General features: G+C 40.1%; 1 protein-coding gene across 2 annotated transcripts in view; it reads left to right on the top strand.

Moving 5' to 3' along the window:
• The window catches only part of lrch4 (leucine-rich repeats and calponin homology (CH) domain containing 4), an 84656-nt gene that overhangs the window by 33731 nt on the left and 31506 nt on the right, over positions 1-19419 (top strand). The window lies entirely within an intron of this gene.

Genomic DNA, 19419 nt, shown 5'->3' with positions numbered 1-19419 from the left:
CTCTTTCACTCTGAACAATGGAATCTTTTCCCATCATAGTGGCTAACTTGACTGAACCCGCCCCATCTTCTCACTTACCCCTTGGTCTACAAAAGTGTTGCTACTCTGTGTATCTAGTAGGGCATACACTAAGGTCTCTGTTTCGGGGGTGTTGATTGAAGAAATCCAAACAGGCACTATCATGGATGTGCTCCCACCTTCACCTCTATCGACGCAGCAGGAAAGGGAGGATGTGTTTTCTTCTGCTTGCATAGCATGAGAAGAAGCAGAACGGTCCTCGTGAAGTGGTGTTGGATGAGGTTTCTTACATATACCACGAGCTGCTTTATTCTTGCAGTCCTTTGAATTGTGTCCCCTCCTAAGACAACCAAAGCACAGATTATTGTCTAATACAAACCTTTTCTTTTCCTCTGCAGGCTTACTGGAGAGCTTCTGGCATTCGTGGATGGATCTCTCCACAGCATAGGCATGTTACCGGGCTTGATCCATTTGAATCTTTTGAGCTGTTCTCTACAGCACTGCATGTTTTCATAATTGACATTGATTTATCAGACTTATCTGCTTTCATATTTGTACTGAATGCACTAGCCATTGGGCATTTTACATCTCTTTTCTTCAGGAAACTTTAAGGCTTGAGAGGATGTCACAGGATTGCATGCTATATCTGCTTCCTTTGCTATAAAGTCAACAAACTCCTTGAAATTGGGGTATTCCTCTGTTTGTCACAGCTGCTTTGTGACATGGCGATTCCAACGAGAGGTCAACCAATCTGGGAGTTTCTGGAGCATCTTTTGGTTTTCCTCACAGTCATTCAACACCTGGAGTCCCTTGATGTGAGGCATGGCATTGCTGCATGCTGTCAGAAAATCGCTAAATTGCCTTAATTTCACTGACTCTCTTGAGCCAATCTTCGACCAGTTGTTCAATTTTTCTCTATATGCACACTGGATCACAAAGGGATGTCCGTATCAAGCATTCAATGCTTCCCATGCTTGATTGTAAGCTTCATCATCCTTTCTGTAGAAGGTTCCTTCTACTACAGATCTTGCCTCACCACTGATGTACTTCTGCAGGTAAAACAACCTGTCCACTGGATTTATACATCGACATTCTATCACTGCTTTGAAACTTGTTCTCCACTCTATGAACTTAAGTGGGTCTCCTAAAAAGACTGAGGGTTCAGGTGTAGGAAGTCTTGTAAGAAACATTGCATCATGCAGGGCTTGTACTAATGATGCTTCATTGTTAGTATTGGTTGTTTATTCATCACCATTCTTATATGTATGTTCTTTTTTAATTTCTTTACATGGTACTGGAGGTGTTGCTTGGTTTTTGCTGCAAATCTCATTTGAGTCAGCTTCAGAGTATGCCCTAAGCTTAGCAGCTATCACATCAAGATCTCTCTGGTTTTCCAGTCTTTTAAGTTCTTGCTTTTGTGCAGCAATTGCCTCCTCCATGTTTATTTCAACCTTCTTTGCGGCCAGCTGCGCTGCACACTCTGCCTTTTTGGCTGTTATGCTTTGCTGTTCTGATGACTGTGGAGAACGGTTTGAGTGGTGGCTACAAACAGTAGATTTGGTCTTTGAAGACCCAAATATTGACTGGGCATACTCTCTGTCCAGTATCAAATGAAGTCTTGCGCTTTCTGCCTTAGCATCAAATTCCTCTTGCCCTACTTCACTCATGCGTACTTTCATTAGCTCCATCAAGTCTCTTGATACCGCTGTGCAGGAATCCACCTTCCTTCTAATCTCAGTAGAAGGTGTTTGAGATCGTACATTTACATATGCATCTTTCTCTTGTTTCTCTAGCCCTTGCACAGCATCCATCATAGCACTCATCTTTAAGATTGGTGTGTGCAGCTTTAACCTGCTCTTTCCATTTTTCATACAATGTTATGAATTTACTCTCATTTTGATAGATCTCTTATTGCTTCAGCGCCAGCATTTTTGGGGTTAATTTTCTCTCTTGTGAAGATCTCCTGAGGTTGTCTGTCTGGGAGGTGGTAGAGAGAGGCTCAACCGTTGATACTTTTACTATCTCTATTTTAGCAAGAATTTCACCTATAAGTATTTATAATCTCTCCTTTTCAGCTTCCTCCGTTTGTGCCTTTAACTGTACTCTCAAACTACTTAACTCCTTTTGAAGATACTCTATTTTATCACTTAATTCGGCATTTGGTGATTTTTCTTCATGAACTGACATTTCACAGATTTTAGAAAAGGCACTGTCAAATTATTGCTAATTGTGCAGATAAGCCCTTTACAACTATGTAGTTATCAGTGCAATCAACTGCTATTTCTATTCACTCAAACTCGTTTGAGTATTTAAACTCTCAGATGAAAACTATTAATAACATTAAAACATTAATAAAAATGACATGATAAATCAGGAACAGCAATTGAGCTATAAAGACAAATAAAATTACTCTCTCATTAATAAACCAGTATTTTTTAACATGTTTCTTTCAGCATTTTTTGTCTTTTGATTATAAGGATTAATGAATGACTCTCTCTTAATGAACCAGTAGTTTGTTTTATCAATGCCTTTTCTTTAAAACTGTACAAAGGTCCATAAAGAAGCACAATCAAATCTGCCGCTGTCTGTGGAGCCGCCCGTTTTGTGTTGACTGCAATGGACGAAGCAGATACTGCACTCTGTTGCCTGTAGGGGATATTTGCGGAGCTGTAGTCCGCGCTGTGCTGCCCTCTGTTGGCGAAGTCGCGGCACTCTCCAACCTGTGTCGAAACGACTATCCTTCCTTCTCCCGTGGATCAGCACGCCACTTCTCTCGCATCTCTTTCCGGTCACACGCTGCCTCAGCGAAGCTTCTCTCTCTCTCTTCTTCACGGACACACGCTGCTCTTTAGTAAGACTCTCACTTTAGACTCTTGGTCATGCTGGCATTACGTTTTCACTGTAATTACACTGGTCCAATAAATAATAATAATAAATAATTAATAATAAATAAGGCCACGCATCATACAGATGTCCTTTGATCATTTATTTCCACCTTTTCGTCGTAAGACACCGTGAAAACTACAAGAAAAATAAACACATAAAATACAATGAGTCAATATACTTCTTTCAGTCATTTTACAGTCTCTTAAGCACGTTTCCTTAAGTAGACGGCCCCACAATGTTAGCATCACAACAGTACAGAAAGTGCATTAAATGCAAAGAAATTACAACAAATATTAAACACAAATATGACAAGGCTGAAATACAAAAAGCACAATTACTGCGTGCACCTCTTGGACCGTGCACAATCTTTGTTTGAGGCCGTACATTATTTCTCTGCAGCCATGTTGGCTCTCTGTATTCCTCTAACCCACAATGCAACAGGTGAGGCCTTCACTAAACTCTGGTCATTTGACCTTTGACCTCAACATCAAAAATGACATTTGTAATAAAGGACAACAAATTTAAACAAAAAATATTTTTAAGGTAAAATATTTAGTACAATTTTAAATCCAACATCCCTTTTTAAACTCTTATTACATTTTTAATGTTTTTAATTACTGTATGAATTCAAACACTAATTACCCTCAGACAGTTAAAATTAGCCTAGGCTACTGTTGTTTTATTTTCTCTACATCAGCCCTCTGTGTATATAAAACTTGTTAACAGTGCAGTTCGCATTTACTTATACGCCTCTGTAGTTTAGTGTGTTTAAAACTAGAGGGCGATTGTGTTTAGACGGGGGGTGGGTGGTTATTGGACAACTGCAGTGGTATATCCCTGGTTTTGTTTCATGATGAAGTGGGTGGGGGGTTATCCATGGATGTTTTTGGTGGGAGGGGGGTGCATGGCCTTTGTCTTTCTTTTTTTGTTTGTTAGCTGTGTTATTCTGTTTTGTTTCCCTCCATTTTACAGTCAGGTGCTTTTGTTTGTCACAGTCACATGTCTTATCACTTACACTACTTTACAGGGTAGATACTCTATGACCGAAGTCATGCTCCAATTTATATCTTTATGGTGCAAGGAAGTAATGTAAAATGTATTGGTTTTAACTGCAAGGGGCTCAATAATCCTTCAAAACGCAGTAAGGTACTTAACCATCTCCGACACCTAGATGCCCACATTGTGTACTTACAAGAGACGCATCTCAGAGACAGGGACCAGGCAAGGCTGAAGAGTGGATGGGTGGGGCAAATTTATCATTCTTCATTCCTGGGCAAATCAAGGGGGGCAGCTATCCTACTTTATAAATCTATTTCATTTGTGCACTCAAAGGTGATTTCTGACCCAAATGGCATCATTGTTACTAGTCAAATGTATAACACCAATATAGTTTTGGCCAATGTTTATGCACCTAATTGGGATGATGATAGTTTTTTCAAACGTCTATTTTCAGAACTTCTGATCTTTCAACGCATCATCTAATTCTTGGAGGAGACCTTAACACCTGGCTCAACCCGCAGCTTGATCGTTCCTCCTCCAATAGATGTCTAACATCAAAATCCTTTGAGCCTTTATGAACGAATTTTCTGCTTCTGATGTCTGGCGCTTTTTTGCCTCTGGAAGGGAGTATTCTTTCTTTCTTCAGTGTCCACCACACTTTTACACGTATTGATTATTTCCTTATTGATAACAAACTCCTTCCCTCGGTGTCATCCTGTAAATACAAGGCAATAGTTCTTTCTGACCATTCTCCTGTGTCCATGGCAGTTTATTTTAAAGTCCATGTTGGATCGCGTGTTCCATGGAGACTCAATATAAGCCTCCTCTCTGATCAGAATTTCGTTAAATTTATTATTTGCCAAAATGATTTGTTTGTTAACCTAAGCAAAACTTCTGATGTTTCAGCTTCTGTTGTATGGGAAAGCCTGAAAGCTTACATCAGGGGGGAAATAATATCTTATGTAGCATATCAGAAAAAAGTTAGGGCTGACCAACTCTCTATGCTAACTAGAGATGGTCCGATACCATTTTTTGCTTTCCGATACCTGAACTTGCGTATCGGCCGATACCGAGTACCGATCCGATACCAGTGCGTCATATATTTTATTATGTTTTAACAACTGTATACTACTATCCCTGTATGGATGGGATATTATTTCTATCTTTGTTGTCAGTCTGGCTCAGGTTAAACTCTTTGTGAAACATGAATGCCACAGAACTTTCTTTTATTATGCAGTTTGACAGTCAGTTATAACGGAAAAAGAACATAAATAAACTACTTTAACGTATTTTTTCTTTAGGGCATTATTACGTGGTATCGGATCAGTGCATAAACTCCAGTACTTCCCGATACCAGTGTCTTAGGCAGTATCGGAGCCAATACCGATACTGGTATCGGAACATCTCTAATGCTATCTCAGCTTGATGGCGTATATGCAACTAATCCATCCCCAGATTCTATTCTTACAAGCCAAATTTGATATCCTTATGACACAATGCTCTGCTGAACTCCTACTTCGAACCAGATCAACTTATTTTGAACATGGTGATGAAGCTAGTAAATTACTTGCACACCAACTGCACCAGGCAAATTCCTCCCATCAAATCCCTCGGATACAAACAGACCTGGGCAAGACATCTGATCCATTAGAGATTAATAAGGCTTTCAAAGACTTCTACATGCCACTTTATGCAACCGAACAAACTTCCACCTCTCTCGATTTCAATAATCTTTTTTTTTAATGGTTTGGATATCCCTTCTATTGGAGAATTTGCTGCAGATAAATTAAATCAGCCTATCACAATAGATGAGCTCAACTCAGCGGTCCTGACATTGCAAAGTAGTAAATGCCCAGGACTGGATGGGTATCCCACCGAGTTCTACTAGGTGTTTTGGCGCCAGCTCTCCCCTTTGCTATTAGAACCGTATAATCCTATAATCCATCCTTCCTCAGACTCTCAATCAGGCATCTATTTCTCTCATTCTGAAAAAAGACAAGGAACCCTTAGCCTGTGCCTCTTTTCGTCCTATACGTTTGCTAAATGTTGATTTTAAAATACTGTCTAAACTTCTGGCTCTTCACCTAGACTCTATTCTCCCAACTATCATCTCACCAGACCAAACAGGGTTTATATGCACTCTTTCTCCAACCTTAGACAGGTATTTAATATCATTTACACTCCCTCCATCTCTCACACGGAAGAAGCTTTGGTATCCATGGATGCTGAGAAAGCTTTTGACAGAGTGGAAAAAAGGAAACTTGTTTTTATAAATATATTTTTCAACTGCTTTTGTATTGCTGTTTTGAAATTAATAAACAAACCTGAAAAAAAAAATAGCTTCCCTAACATTAGCTAACTTTATATACGCTATATTTAAAATTACATACATTAACGTATACATTGTTTTCACAACAAGCAACGGGATATGTCAGTCAACATAAGCGGGGAGAGGAGACTGACAGCTTACATCGTTGGCGAACACGTCACTTAGCTAACTTAGTTAGATTAACGTATCTAAAATTGCAGGAACGTCTGTCTGTGTGTGTCTGTTATGCACATATCTCTCAAACCGTTAGTCAGATGGATTTCAAACTTGACAGATGTCTTGCTACGGGCACAAGTAAGTACGTTGCCAAGTTTGATATCGTGAAATATATCGGTAAAAGAAGCACACATTGGCTTTTGCCGCTCTAGCCGTTGGCCACGCCCCTTCTCACACTGAGCACAGCGCAGGACCAGAGACAGAGGGTCGAAGAAAGCAGCAGAGCTTTGGCAGCTAAAATGTGAAATACACCTCAGACCCACAAAAATGTGCAAAGTAGCACTACTCTTTGACTTTGAATAAACAAACGACAATTCCCGAATTTAAGGACGTTTCAGAATCCCACACATGCAAAGCACAACCAGCTACAGACAAATGACAATTAACTCGAAATCTGTGTCAGTTTTATTATTGGTATTTTTAGCCCTATAACCACTGTTTTAATCAATATTTATTCACACGATCTGATCATGGTTTATATGTATTTCTTTTAATGTTATTTCAGTCTATTTTGGCCAGGGAAGCTGGATTGCTTTGTTGTTTATTGATATTTTTTAATTTATTTATATATATATATATATATATATATATATATATATATATATATATATATATATATATGCAGACATACAGAATAGAGAAATACAAACTGAACAAGAACGAAAACCCTCACTCACCTTCTGCGGTCTCGAGGAAAATAAAACAAAAAAAAACAAACATATCAGACCTTGCCTAGTCACTCTCCTCTAGTTCTTGAGGTCATTAGGTCTGCTATTTGTGCTGCTGTGCTTTTCCATAGGTTGATAGTTGATGAGCTTTGTTAATCCTTGCTTGTAGCGAGCTCAAGCATAACTATGTTTAGAAAATACGCCAACCACTGTTTTATACAAAGCGAGTGGGGGGGAGCCAGCGTTGAGCTATCATTTTCTTGGTTGCAGTTGAGCCGGCTAGTCAAATTTTCCCAAACAGGTGTAATTTAGTGTCGTCGTTAAGTAACAAAACAATCGGGTCAAGGAATTCAACATCCTATCACATCAGATATTATTGATGTTGTTTTATTCCAGAACTCATGCACCTGTTCACACTCCCAGACCATATGCAGAAAAGTTCCAGTTTGTTCAGGTTGACAGAACATGCAATAGGGAGTTGGAATGACTTTAGAGACGTATCTCTTCTGAGGAGTCCAGTATGTCCTATGACATATGTTGAAGTGGATATACTGGTGGTTTGGGTTCTTGGAACAGTGGGAAATGTCCCAAACTGTCTCCCAATTAATTGCGTTCCCCTCAGGGCTCAGCTCTCGCTCCCATTTCTTTACTATTGGGAGTTCTCCTATGGATACTTGTATCAGTTTAGCATAAATCTTGGACTAATCCTCTCACAACAAACCATTTAATGAATGGGTGCGCCTCAAGACTGTTTCCCCATGGCACTCCATAACATTTTAGGGCTGATCTTAAGTGAAGATAAAGGTAGAGTTTATTGATATTTTTAAAACTATAACGCTACATCTGGGCGCATGCAAAGCCCATATCCCACAATGCAATGTGGGCATTCATATCAGAGAATTGGACAGTGATCAGCGGGTCTTTAACGCCAGTATCGCTTCAATGTACATAATTATAATCAGTGGTTTTGTCACCAGCAAAAACACGTTGCTCAGCTTTGTTCCAGTAAGTTATGCACCGTAATAACGCTTAAAAAAAGTGACGTAGTGCGTACCGCTCGGCGAATGAGAAGATAAAAATACATAATATTCGTAATATTTGTTTTTGGCTAACGTTGTATTTGAGGATTTAAACAATAAAGATAACAATAATAATTAAACCTGTAAGCAGCATTGGACGGGCCCTCGCTCCTCCGTGCGTGTCGGGGTTACTGGCAGACGCCGTTCCACGTGACCTTGCATTTGTGCAAAGGTCGGACACAGCGCACACGGTGGAGTGTGCACCGTTGGAAATGGTGTATTGCAAATTTGCAAAGTATAGGGGGCGGGCAAACGGTGAAAAGGGAACTCTCTACAGAGTTCAATAATACCTCACACAAGAGTATACCTTAAACGGGTCACCAGTTATGAAAGGGGCGTAGCTTTAGCATCGGGGGTGGGACAAACCATGACCAATGACAAAGGAACTCTCTGCTGAGTTCAATGATACCTCATACAAGACTGTACCTTAAACTGTTCAAAAGGTGTAACAGTGGGCGTGGTTAATGTATGGGCCGGCTCAGTATTACATGTGGACCACACATAAGTTTTATGTAAATCGGATGATGTTTGTAATATAAGGCTGATTTCCTGTTGCCAGCGGAGGGCACTATGACCAATAGTCAATTTTGGCCTATAAGTGTCCTCAGGCCTGGACCATTGTCAATCGTGAGAAATTTCGGGCAGATATGACAATGTACACTCAAGTTACAACAACTTCTTCGTTCATCGATAAATGCCCAAAATGGCCGCCATGCCATGCCCACACCGTTTGACAAAAAGTTTTGCTTTTAATAACTTCATCTTTAAGGTCTTGAGATGCCACAGACCAAATTTGAAGTTTATCGGATGAAATCTCTAGGAGGAGTTAGTCAAAGTATAGCACCTTGACTTTTAGGCCTACTTACTGTTGCCACTAGGGGGCACTATGTCTTTGAGCCAATATCGGCCTGAAGATGTCATCAGGGTTGTACTCTTATGAAGCATGAAATGTTTCGAGCCAACTGGACAATGCACACTCAAGTTACACCCACTTCCTGTTTCGATGGCGAAACGCACAAAATGGCCGCCCCGTCTTGACATGTTACATATGTGTACCACGTTTCGTTAGTCTACGTTAAATGTACTGCAGGGGCTCAATTTTTTAAATATTGTAGGGGGCGCTAGCAAGCCATTTTTGTGCACCTATTCCCGAAACCCTTAAAATACGTAACTTTTCACCAGGCTTGATGCGACCGCCAATTTTTGTGAGTTTTCGTACTTTCTAACCCCTTCAAAAATGGACTCGGAAAAATAATCCTTACAAAAACAATAGGTTCCTCGCACTTTCAGTGCAAGGCACTGTTTGGGCCTTGCACTTTCGTGCTCGGGCACTAATAAAATAGTGTAATTTATTTGAAACTCATGTATTGTTTGCTCAGCGGGCGGCGGCAATCTGAAATGGAATGAAGCCCATTCATAGCAGACAGCAGAAACACAGGAGTCGAACATGTCCTCCCACCCTCCCTGGTAGAACTACAAGTGCACCAGCTTTGTAACAGGTTCTGGGGCGCGTCTACAGTGGGAGTTGTAGTTTTAAAATATATTGGTATATTTCTCATAAGTAGAAGTTGGCAGTGTAGAATTTTGGATACACCCCGGGGTTTCTTTGGGAAGGGGAACATACTGGTGTCCTCACATTTTAAAAATGGAATCATTAAATGGGTCAAAATAACGTATAACCATATTTGACTTTATAGTCAAATATTTGCTTATAGTGTGTAAACTTTGGAGACCATATCTACATGACAGCTGAGGTCCAGAGCTTTCTATAACAGCTGGTCCTATGTGTGTAGCACCTTCTGTTGCTAAATGACAAGGCTTCAAACATGTACTCGGTTCAAGGTTCAGAGGTCAATATTTCAGAGCAGGAGTAATGTATCCTCTTCAAACTGACGTATGTTACTGTTGAGGTTGAGACCTTTCCAACGATGTGTTTGCTATAGTCCTACGACAACGTTTTAATTTTTACATATCATGGAGACTTTGCAGGCGATAGCCTCCTTTATTGTCCCCAGAGGGATATCTGCCTTGAGTTCAAATGCTTCACACATAACACTTGACTTATTGTTTTATCATACAGCTGACATATACTTACAATAAAAAACAATATTAACCAAATGATTTATAGTCAGACTGAAGCACATCACACAGCCACAATCTATTGCTCATCTTTCACAAACTGTGACAAGAGCAACCTACACACAACCCTATATGCATCATGTCATGAAGCTATTGCACAACCAGTGCAGCCTCAAGCAACATTATTCAAAGTTTTAATTGAGGTAGGTCCACATTAGGCCTATAGTTTAGAAATATTTACTTTACATTGGGGTACCCTATGTCTTCTGCCAGAGGATAAGAGCTCATTGGCATGGAGAATAAAGATAGATCAGACCATATTTCCTGTGCTTGTCTGGAGAGACTGGTTTCTATTCCTCTACACAACTTTTATGACAGTAACCTGACAAGCAAGCTTTAAATGAGATGTTTTTAGATATTGCCATGCTTTCTGACATATGAATATGCTCTGTAATGCAGCCTTGTATAACATAAACTTTCTGATTCACCGTGTCTGCTTTCAACACGGGCCTTCCAGCCAGGTGTTCATATGAACACCAAGGTGCCTATAGGAGCAGAGCCGATTAATTGGTTGATCATTTATGACCTCTGATACCCTCTGACCCATGTCACGACCCTTTCCTCAGTTTGTGAAATGGTTGAATGAGATTGTTGGCATGGCACCACTGCACACAGGCCTCTATTTCAGCAGAAATGCAAAAGTACTTATGTCTGTGTGCAGTTGGCTGAGGTAGAAGTGTGCCAGAAATGCCAAAACACATGTTGTATATGTACACATACCCATACAAAGCTATACAAAGGTTAGGATGACTACAAGCTGTAACCACGGTGATTGATATGAGGATCATCTTCTGAATATAATAATTAATATGTTAGGTTACCAAAAAAAAGCCATTTATTTAAAACAACTAATAATGCAGTGTGATTTTAAATAAAACATGTTTTTTCCCTTAAGTCTTTGCTATTAACATTCATCAACCACAAAATTAGAAAATTGAGTTTTTAAATAATGATAAATGGAAAATAAAATAAAAAAATACTTCTCTTTGTAAATGTTTTTTCACAACAGTACAAGTCAAAACAAATGCAAATTAGTCAAACAAGCCATTAAGCTGTATTTTTAAACATTTATTTTATTTATATAGTATATATAAGGCAAATCAAAGTGCTTAGCATAAAACACAATTTTTTTCATTATAGGTATTTTTTATTGTGTAAATTCTCACATACAGCATGCAGAATTCTATACGATACTGGCGTTAAAGACACACTGATCGCTGTTTGATTCTCTGATATGAATGCCCGCATTGCATTGTGGGATATGGGCTTCGAATGCGCCCTGCTCGGATCACATCATAGTGTTCTATTTTACAGCACACTGTATTGTTTAACCAGTAATACGAAATATTATTAAAATAAAGAAATGAATACCATGATAACATCTAAATAAATGTTGATAGATGTAGCGTTATAGTTTTAAAAATATCAAACAACCAAGCAATCCAGTTTCCCTGGCCGAAATAGATCGAAATAATAACATTAAAAGAAATGTAAATAAACCATGATAAGAGCTCGTGAATAAATGTTGATTAAAACAGAGGTTATAGGGCTAAAAAATACCAATTATAAAACTGCCACAGATTTCGAGTTAAGGGGCTGTATTTTTTTCTTTCATCTATATCCGACGGTGAGGGATTAAATTAACATGAATTGTCTATATGACGGACCCTCACGTCGAAAAACAACGCACAAGGTACACTTCTTTCGTTGGAACTTGGCGCCAGGGAGTCATTGACCATGCGTCAGACATTTGACAAGTACGGAGTGAGACTGTGTTGCTATGTTGACACATATTTTGCCTTTAACAAATATTGTCCCCCACCCCCTTGCGATTTCGATACAATTGCGATTAATTGTGCAGCCCTAGGCTTGCCTCATTAAGAGACTTACTAAAGTCCTGCCTACAAGTGTGTAGATGTAGAGGTCAGTGGGTTAGTAGTAAGGGTGTCACGATTTCGATTTTAATTCGAAATCGACCGAAATTAAGTCACAATTTCAAACTTCGAATTAAAAAATGGAATCGTCGATGCTGCCTGAACCGATACTTTTTAAGAAAGTAAAAAAAGAAATGAAAAAAAAGGGGACTAAAGAACAGTTGGTGACATTAAAGAACGGCTTGTTTATTGCTAAGGCCATATGGTCAAAATTAAATGATTTAATAATAATGTATAACAATAACTAATTTCAGTAGTAAATTGCTGTTGAATCATCAGATGGGAAAAAATAACTTAAAATGCACCACAAGGCTGTAGTTTACCAGTTTCATTGAACGCACCGTCTGTTCCGTTTCTCCGACGGCAGCTACAGATTGTTACATCCCGGTGTTGAATCTTCTACAGTAAAACACAGTCAAACTTTACACCGTTTAGCGTTAGCTGTCAGCATTTTAACCGTGTTAAATCTAGCTACTAGCTAGCGGTAGGCTAACGTTAGCTGCTGTCTGTTGTTAACTAACGTCATGTGCAGCGGTGTTGGTGTTTCAGAGCATCAGAGAGAAGTGCAGACATACCAGTGGCACCAGATTTTGGTAGCCAGGATTGGCAGGAAGAAGATTTTTACAAGTAAATGTTCCAATTAATAATCCAGGCAGAACATTCTCGTCTCCCTCCTTCATTTTACAGTCCAGTGGTGGCTAGAATGGCTCCGGGTCAAACGTCAATATGCAATGGATTAATCTGCGTTATTTATTTTAACGCATTATTTTGACAGCCCTATATATATATAAAGGGTTGTCAGCATTAACGTGCTAATTGCGACGCAATTAAGGGCCGAGCATAACGTGTTAATTTGTTTTTTAATCGCATGCCGCCATTTATTAATTTATTTTCACTTCACTCGGCTTCACATCGTGGGGTTGAGATCTGGAGACTGGCTAGGCCACTCCAGGACCTTGAAATGCTTCTTATGAAGCCACTCCTTCGTTGCCCGGGCGGTGTGTTTGGGATCATTGTCATGCTGAAAGACCCAGCCACGTTTCATCTTCAATGCCCTTGCTGATGGAAGGAGTTTTTCACTCAAAATCTCACGATACATGGCCCCATTCATTCTTTCCTTTACACGGATCAGTCGACCTGGTCCCTTTGCAGAAAAAAAGCCCCAAAGCATGATGTTTCTACCCCCATGCTTCACAGTAAGTATGGTGTTCTTTGGATGCAACTCAGCATTCTTTCCCCTCCAAACACAACGAGTTGAGTTTTTACCAAAAAGTTCTATTTTGGTTTCATCTGACCATATGACATTCTCCCAATCCTCTTCTGGATCATCCAAATGCTCTCTAGCAAACTCCAGAAGGGCCTGGACATGTACTGGCTAAAGCATGGGGACACGTCTGGCACTGCAGGATTTGAGTCCCTGGCAGCATAGTGTGTTACTGATGGTAGCCTTTGTTACTTTGGTCCCAGCTCTCTGCAGGTCATTCACTAGGTCCCCCCGTGTGGTTCTGGGATTTTTGCTAACCGTTCTTGTGATCATTTTGACCCCACGGGGTGAGATCTTGCGTGGAGCCCCAGATCGAGGGAGATTATTAGTGGTCTTGTATGTCTTTCATTTTCTTATAATTGCTCCTACAGTTGATTTCTTCACACCAAGCTGCTTACCTATTGCAGATTCAGTCTTCCCAGCCTGGTGCAGGTCTACAATTTTGTTTCTGGTGTCCTTTGACAGCTCTTTGGTCTTGGCCATAGTGGAGTTTGGAGTGTGACTGTTTGAGGTTGTGGACAGGTGTCTTTTATACTGATAACAAGTTCAAACAGGTGCCATTAATACAGGTAACGAGTGGAAGACAGAGGAGCCTCTTAAAGAAGAAATTACAGGTCTGTGAGAGCCAGAAATCTTGCTTGTTTGTAGGTGACCAAATACTTATTTTCCCGAGGAATTTGCAAATAAATTCATTAAAAATCCTACAATGTGATTCTCTGGATTTTTTTCCTCATTTTGTCTCTCATAGTTGAAGTGTACCTATGATGAAAATTACAGACCCCTCTCATCTTTTTAAGTGGGAGAACTTGCACAATTGATGGCTGACTAAATACTTTTTTGCCCCACTGTAATTAACGGTGCCTGAACCGATTTTAAGAAAGGGGGGAAAAAAAGGGTACTAAACAACAGTTGGTGACATTAAAGAACGGCTTGTTTATTGCTAAGGCCACATGGTCAAAATTAAATGATTTAATAATAATGTATAACAATAACTTATTTCACTAGTAAATTGCTGTTGAACGACAAACAACCACCAGATGGGAAAAGGACATTTACAATAACTTCAAATGCACCACAAGGCTGTAGTTTACCAGTTTCATTGAACGCACCGTCTGTGTTGTTTCTCTGACGGCAGCTGCAGATTGTTACATACCGGTGTTGAATCCTCTACAGTAAAACACAGTCAAACTTTACACCGTTTAGCGTTAGCTGTCAGCATTTTAACCGTGTTTAATCCAGCTACTAGCTAGCGGTAGGCTACCGTTAGCTGCTGTTGAGTATAGTGTTAACTAGCGTCACGTGCAGCTGTTTTTGTGTTGCCTGTAACGTCCGTTTCAGAGCATCAGAGAGAAGTGCAGACATACCAGTGGCACCAGATTTTGGTAGCCAGGGTTGGCAGGAAGAAGATTTTTACAAGTAAATGTTCCAATCAATGATCCAGGCAGCGCATTCTCGTCTCCCTCCTTCATTTTACAGTTGAATGGTGGCTAGAACGACTCCAGGTCAATATGGAATGGTTTAATCTGCGTTATTTTTTTGAACGCGTTATTTTTTCTCAGATTAATTAATCAAAATTAACGCGTTATTCTGACAGCCCTAATATATATATATATAGATATTTTGACCCTGGTCCTCTTCATGCAGCTTTGTTGAGTTGGCTCTGGACCACCATCAGGTCTGTTTAGTGCCAGCGTGCTGCTGTCTGAACCATTCCACAGCACATGCTTTTCCCATGATGCTCATAGTGAGTCAGTCTGGCTTTGTTATAATAGCTACCAGGACATCTGGGCAGAAGGAAAACGAGATCAGTGAAAAGCTGTGTTCAACTTTATAGCTTTTTGTGTGTATGTGTCTACTTATTAAGACCAAATATGGGCCTTTTCTGTAATACTGTAAGATAATATGTTTAGGATACGGGTTAAGGTGAGGGAAGGAATGAAGTCATTGCAAGGTGCTTACAAGTATTGCATTACAAATGTGTGTGTGCATGGGTTGTGCAGCAAGTACTTTTGCAATAGAAATAAGTTCCATCCAAACCATTACTTACTTTTTAAACCAAAGTGGAGTGCCCAGATATCTGGTTGTCTTTGGCAATAATAACCGTACGGAGGCTAGACAACCTCCATCCCCCAGAGCAGACACACACGCACGCACACACACAAACACACTCCTATTTCCACCCCCATCTATTGTTCAGACAGCTCCCCTCCAGCAATGGGACAGTGAAGATGGAGAGAGATCAGGCTTTAGAGCTACTCTCAAATGTACTGTACACACACACACACACACACACACACACACACACACACACACACACTGAACCATGCAGTCTGGTTTCGTGGTTCATTCTTCTTGGAACATGGCTCAGTAGTAAAGTGTGTATCCTTTCATGGTTTCCTCGTTTCCTTTTATGTACTGGTGTCCCCTTTCTTATTCTGTCCATTTTTAGTTTATTAGCTGTTATTATCTATTTTTAGGGATCAGAAATTGTTAAATTGATCAGTAGTATATCCGTAGCTTGATAAGGGCTGGAATTTACAATTATTTCCATTATCTATTAATCTGCTGATTATTTTATTTTCATTAATGTTTTGGTATTAGAATGCCTATCACAATCACCTAAAATGTCTTCAAATTGCCTTTCCGTCTAAACCCCATAAATATTTAATATCACATGAGGCCAAAAAAAGCAGCACATTCTCAAAACTGAGATGCTGGAGCCAATCATTGTTAAGCATTTATATCAAAATATCTGCCTCTTAATTTCCTGTCAATGAACTAACTGGTTTATTGTTTCAGCTCTAATGTTGATGAAGAACAACTTAAGGACTCCTAAGGAAAGCTTTCTGAATCCTGTGTAAAGCTTGATACTAAGAGAGACTATGAACAGAAAAAAACTGTATTGGGAAGCTAAAACTCTGTCCTTGATCCAGGATACTAACAAATGGTCATAATGCTCACTCAACTGAACAATAAATATGTAAATAATAAGGCTGCACAATGTCTTACCAGTCAGTGACACTCGGTTGACCATGTCCCATTGTTATCAGCCCATCTAACTGTCATAGATTCTGTTTTCTTTCTTTTTTTAAGTCCTCCAAAATAAAAGCCCCAATAGAAGCCCTACAACAAAGAGAAGCTTCCAACAGCGATCAATAAAGAGCCATTGGGCTGCCAGCCATTGGCAGACTGGAGTCTCATCCTGCTGCTAATGCTGCAGCTATCTATTGATGCTTCATTGTGTCTGCTGCCAGCTCCCCATCCCACATGCAGCCTGATGGCGTTAAAGTGATAAAGAGGATGTGTTGATGACAGGGTCAGTACTGAGCACATCCAGCAATACTGGCATTAGGGAAGAAGAGGCTATGCTTGGAAGGTAAAAGGCTTTTGAGGGAGAGAGGAAAGAAAAAAAAGAAGATGGTGGAAGGTGATGTTTATAATCAAACTGAACTAGATTATATTAGGGCATTACAAACCTTGGTGAAATGGCTAACTCGATTTGTTCAGGTCCTATCCCTTGACCAATCGGCTATCCTAACCTTAACCACTCCAGGTCAATGCCTAACCCCAACCAATCAAGCTGCTTCGTAGGGTGGGACTTACGTGGGATCCATGGTAACGCCTGTGCCATGATGTCACTCTGCTAGGAGGACACAATCTTCTGAACATAGCTATGCTGAGAAATACAGGGAGTTTTCTATCAACTGCAATGGCTTGAATGAAACGAATGTTCATTATTATACGCCCTTAAGCTTTAATGTTCTTTCTTCAATCACATTTTAAGGGCATTCTGAGATTTCTTGGAGCATTTTTGCCCTTTGTCCCCCTTGTCTGACACTGGTGGCAACAGAACTAAAATATTTAAATATAAATACAAAAGAGGGAGAGTAAACATTAAATAATTCTTCCAATGAGGGACTTAGGCAGTGGCAGCTGCTGGTCTTCAAAGAGGGGAAGCTCATTTTTGGCCAGAAAAATTGTTAATTTATTTATAATAATATATATATTATATAATAATAATAATAATATAATTATTATAATAATGTATAATATCCGTGAGATGGTTTCATCAAAAGGCATGGCCAGCAGTACATTTTCTTTGTCATGGCACTTCCAGTCAGCCAGCTAATTTTGTCATACCAGGAGAGCTAAAAAGAACTGTTACTTTGCCCTATCTTTTGCACTAAATCAATCTTAGGTGTTGATCTGCCCTGCTGTTTAAGTTTCTCCTTGTAAGGAAGACTTTCAAATGGCTTTGCCAAAATCAGGTTGACAATATTAACATTGTCTGCCATCGTGTGCAGTTTGCTAGCTTTTGTATGAATGAATGAATGAACAAAGGATCTAACAAAACGATATTAAACTCGAAGGAGGAAATGGGGGAATTAGGTTAAACTGAAACAAGGAATGTGGTGTATAATTGTATGAAATGTATGATGAAAATTGGCTAGCAATTTCGTCAAGCAAATACCAACAAATAGGTTGCAGGAGTTCGCCTTTTAACTACACTTGCAAAATCTGCGATGGGACTGAGCTTGTATAGCTTCGGCGACTTTTTATAGTACAAAATCACTGTTAATCAAAAGGAGATGCAGTCTTTCGACAGACCCTCCCATCATCACGCAGAAGCCCGGAGTCCAGGCCAGCCCACTGCTCCATTCACCCCCAGAGACGCTGATGTCCGTGGGCGGGAGATAATCGCAGCATTTATCCAGTGACCGTCTAGTTTCGAAGTACTTAAAAAAACTGTTCAAAGCAGCCCCATTGAAGTCAATGGACGCCAGGCTTCAAAATGCACTGTGGCACTATGAGAATGTATGAGAAGGAAATAGTCAGCTGATTCTGAACGAACTCGTCTCCGAGATGAACGTATTCTAACACATTTTTAGTAAATAAAATGTTAACACAATAGTACATATTTGACCATTAATTTTTTGACATTAAATAAATCACTTCTGGACTTAGGGCACGTATATTTGTGGAAATGTGCATCTGGGTAATCTGTATCTCTGATAGGGAGAGTTCATGTATCCTTTGAGGTGGATGAGAATGTCTAACATCCAGTGACTTTGTAGAATGAGATGAGGGTTCACCTTGCCAACATTCTGCTTTTTGAAAACAGTGTGGATGCTGTGATATGGCACAGAGACCAAAGTATGAATTTAAATGATGTCATCGGGCTTAAGATCTGTGTTTGGGGTTGGAGAATACACAATTCGAGAACTGTTGCAAAAGATGCTATCAAGGGGTGTCATGGGAATTGGAGAATTCTGCCTGACCTAACCTTGGGACTGAACGTCTAGATATCTGGAATTCTTGTGAATACTCAACTTTATGGACGTAAAAAACTAACTCTCCAGGATCCACTTCTACTCAATTCTTCAGCCATGTTTCACTTCCCAAGTCTTCTTTTCTTGGTTCGAAAACATTGGTTTTTGATTCCATCAACCTCCATTCTTTGTCCTTTGTTTGGTCTTGAGGGCTAAGAAGATTTATTTATTAGAACATATTTTGATGAAAGCTGTCATTCTTTGTCATATTATTTTTTATGGCATATTGCCATTATTTGACAGTTAATGGCGGGCGCAGGTACCCGAGCTAGCGGGCGCAAATATCCGAGCTAGCGGGCGCAGGTACCCAAGCTAGCGGGCGCAGATATCCAAGTTACCCGAGCTGGCGGGGGCAGGTACCCCAGCTGGTGGGCGCAGATACCCGAGCTAGCGGGCACAGGTACCCGAGCTAACGGACGCATGTACCCGAGCTAGCGGGCGCAGATATCCGAGCTACCCGAGCTGGCTGGCGCAGGTACACGGTGTTTCATGAGCCCTGATCTGTAACTTTGGTAATGGCAGTTGAGGCCAGTAGGGGGAGCTAGCGGTGGGGAAAA

Source organism: Sander vitreus, chromosome 19 (genome assembly GCF_031162955.1).
Source record: "Sander vitreus isolate 19-12246 chromosome 19, sanVit1, whole genome shotgun sequence".
Classification (NCBI taxonomy): domain Eukaryota; kingdom Metazoa; phylum Chordata; class Actinopteri; order Perciformes; family Percidae; genus Sander; species Sander vitreus.
This window is presented reverse-complemented; position numbering and strand designations above follow the sequence as displayed.